The sequence below is a fragment of the Bison bison genome, unplaced genomic scaffold (genome assembly GCF_000754665.1).
Source record: "Bison bison bison isolate TAMUID 2011002044 unplaced genomic scaffold, Bison_UMD1.0 scf7180017864317, whole genome shotgun sequence".
Classification (NCBI taxonomy): domain Eukaryota; kingdom Metazoa; phylum Chordata; class Mammalia; order Artiodactyla; family Bovidae; genus Bison; species Bison bison.
Window position 1 is genome coordinate 3,868,198 of NW_011494889.1, and position 3,868 is coordinate 3,872,065.

A 3,868-nucleotide genomic window follows, 5' to 3' on the forward strand; every position below is an offset into this window, starting at 1 on the left:
CTAAAAGACTTCTCCCTTCAGAGTAGAATGGAGATTATTAGAAATTGTAAGACAATGGGCACTGCTGATGTGGCCCATGGAAGCTACGTTAGTCGTGCCCAACTCTTTCTGCGACCCCTGTGGACTATAGCCTGCCAGGCTCCTTTGTCCATGGGATTTCTCAGGCAAGAATACTGGAATAGTTTGCCATTTCCTTCTCCAGGGAATCTTCCAAACCCAGGGATCGAACCTGTGTCTCCTGCCTTGGCAGGTGGATTCTTTACCAGTGTGCCACCTGGGAAGCCCTGGAAGCTTCATTAGGATAGGCATAAACGGAGTTTCCATGTTTTAGTGAAGGGGCTGGCGAATGAAACAAAAGCCAGGAAGCCACTTTAAACTCCTGTCCATGGCAGGTCAAATGATGCTGATAAAAGCGTTACCCTTAGAAAGACTATTACCCCACTGTTACCTTTCCCAGGCTTAGCCCTCAGAATGCTTGCAGTGCTACTTCTCTTCTTTCCATCACCTGTTCTAGGAGCAAACCTCCTGAACACATGGTGGTAACAGACTGGAAAAGCCAGACCATGGGGACAGCAAAGGGGCTCTGGATCTCTAGCGGTTTGTCACGATTTGCAATGTCTAATGAGGAATCTAGTAAAACAGATTCTTAAATCTGTTTAAAAAATAATCTTAAACTTAATTGTTATACTGACTTTAGTGTATTTTGAGGATATTACTCAAAATAATAGTGTATTACTCAAAAAAATAGTGTATTTTGAGGATATTACAATACAGATTGTTAATACTGACTTTAGTGTATTTTGAGGATATTACTAAACAACTTTTGTGGTTTAGAACCGCAAAAACAACCTTGACTCTCCTGGACGTATTTTACTTTAAAAAGGAAATACAATAGGAAAAAAAAAAACACAAAAATAAAAATCTATCTGTTCTATAACAACTAACATTTTAATGTTTTTTGTAATATGCAATTTCTTTCAGATACTCTAACTTTTAAGTGACATAAAAAAGTTTTGGCCTTTTTAATATCTTCTTTAAAAAAAATCTTTTTTTAATTAAAAAAAATCTTTAATACTTTTATATTTTGCATAATTTAAAATACAGCCATTGAGGTTAGTATTTCAAGGAAAAAAAAAGTAAATGGAAAAAAAGGAGAATAGTAACTCACTGAGAAGCTTATGATTCAGTTTGTTTTGGATTCTTTAAAAAAATTAGGCCTGGAATTTTAGTTATCCTAATTACCATTCCAATTGGATATCTCAATGTGTGGATTCTAGATAAAAGATAAAATATTTTGGGGGCTTCCCAGGTGGCACTAGTGGTAAAGAGTCTGCCTGCTAATGCAGGAGATGCAAGAGACTGGGGTTCAATCGCTGGGTCAGGAAGATCCCCTGGAGTAGGAAATGGCAACCTGCTCCAGGATTCTTGCCTGGAAAATTCCAGGAACAGAGGAGCCTGGCGAGCAACAGTCCATGGGGTCACAAGGAGTCAGATACGCCAAGAGTCTCCTGAGGGACTGAGCACACATGCTCATAATAAATGTAAAACCCATTGACTGGACTGTTTAGAATATGTTTTACTGGGTTTAGATAAGGAAAACTTCAATAAAGCCAACTTTATACTGAGGTTCACTGATTGAAAATGCCGTTTTAAAATCTCTGCTTGTGTGGCAAATTTCTAAACAAATCATAAAAGATAATATTATAGATATTGTACTGTTCATACGTACTTGTTGGGGAAGTGAAGTGCTTGTTTTTAAACTATCAAAATTCTGACCTTTCAAAAATGTCAAAAAAAAAAATGCACTTCCACTTACCACAACACTCTGCTTGACCCCCCAAAACTGTATGTAATGATTTCATATTGTTAGGTTAATCATGTTCCCATTATGGCTTGCAATTGTAACTATCTTTTATTTTTTGTCTGGTTACTGATTTTGAAAACTGATAAACATACTATTGCGATTATGTTAAAAAAATTCTGACCTTTCAAAATAGGTTTCCTAATACAATAGTTTTTGTTTTTGTTTTTTCAGAAAATCAGCATTTGCTTTCAAATGCATAAAATGTCAATTAAAAAGTCCTTACAGATAAATGAGAAGTTATAGATAAATACAGATAAATAAAAAGTTATTCCTTTCAGTCTCAATTGTTTTTTCACTTTTAACTATATTCAACACAGAATGATTTTCTAAGTCAATGTCTAATGAAAAACAATTTCAGTGTAAAATAAAAATAAGCAATCCAATATGACTTGCATAGAAACTCTGAGTGCAATTTATCAAAATTCAGAATTAAATTTCTATAATAGTGGGAAAACTTTCAGTCTCTTATTATTCAAAACGTGTAACTTCCTATGAGACTAGAAAGTTAGCAAAGAGGATCAAACAAACTTAAGCAATGGCTGACTTCTAAAGCGATGAACTCTTTTATCCTTGCAGTAGTCATCTTGATTAACAAGGGAATTTTTCAGTCTGTTCTCTGGATTAAATAGTCAAGATACCACTGTCCGTATGCTTCGTTCACAGTTTTCTTTTGTGGGCCATTTCCAGGGGATGATGTAGCTTCATGAACTGAGCATTCACTTGGCAAAACTTCAGCTCCTGGATCAACTTCATCAGAGTGGCAGTTAATAGCTGTATAAGCCAGAGAAATAACGTAACTCCGTTGTTCCTCAGCAGGACACGGCAGTAGCATCTGATAATTATAAACAGGGAGCTGATATCCAGTGATATTCTGGACCAGTGAAGTTGGATATGGAGGATAAGCCTGAACATACTGAGTTATAGGATTCATCGTGGTTAGAGGCTGCCTGTAAGTTTCAGTGTTTGAGTTACTCCAGAACTCTGAAACTGTGGTAGAGGACGAAGATTAAAAACCAGACGACGAGGCTATACGTGATAAGCACGTAAATTTTGTTTCCTGAGTGCAGAGCTCAATTTCAGCTTTTTATCAGGGAAATTTATCTGTGATTCTACTGTCTTCTGCCCATTCACATCATTGTAAAATGCAACAATCCATAGCCTTTGGACACACAAGTTCAATCTGTGATTATCTTCACTTCTTTTACTGAAACATACCTAGTAAAGCAAAAGTGTTCATTGCTCAGCCACGTCCGACTCTGTGACTCCATGGACTGTAGCCTGCAAGGCTCTTCTGTCCATGGGATTCTCCAGGCAAGAATACTGGAGTGGGTTGCCATTTCCTTCTCCAGGAGATCTTCCCAACCCAGGGATGGAACCCGAATACCTAGTAAAGGAACCTCTAATTTCAGTTTCGTCCATCCTAACATCAATTCCACGAGCAAAAAAAAGGGTATTTGGCATGACTTTCAGTTCGGTTCAGTTCAGTTCAGTTCAGTCGCTCAGTTGTGTCCGACTCTTTGTGACCCCATGAATCACAGCACGCCGGGCCACCCTGTCCATCACCAACTCCCAGAGTTTACTCAAACTCATGTCCGTCGAGTCGGTGATGCTATCCATAGATCTCATCCTCTGTCGTCCCCTTCTCCTGCCCCCAATCCCTCCCAGCATCAGAGTCTTTTCCAATGAGTCAACTCTTCTCAAAGTATTAGAGTTTCAGCTTTAGGATCAGTCCTTCCAATGAACACCCGGGACTGATCTCCTTTAGAATGGACTGGTTGGATCTCCTTGCAGTCCAAGGGACTCTCAAGAGTCTTCTCCAACACCACAGTTCAAAAGCATCAATTCTTCGGTGCTCAGCCTTCTTCACAGTCCAACTCTCACATCCATACATGACCACTGGAAAAACCATAGCCTTGACTAGACGGACTTTTGTTGGCAAAATAATGTCTCTGCTTTTGAATATGCTGTCTAGGTTGGTAATAACTTTCCTTCCAAGGAGTAAGC

The 3,868-nt window shown here is 38.5% G+C and overlaps 1 pseudogene; it reads right to left on the reverse strand.

Moving 5' to 3' along the window:
• Positions 1-2,382: 2,382 nt before the first annotated feature.
• LOC104997956 overlaps positions 2,383-3,868 on the reverse strand; it is a 1,810-nt pseudogene continuing 324 nt past the window's right edge.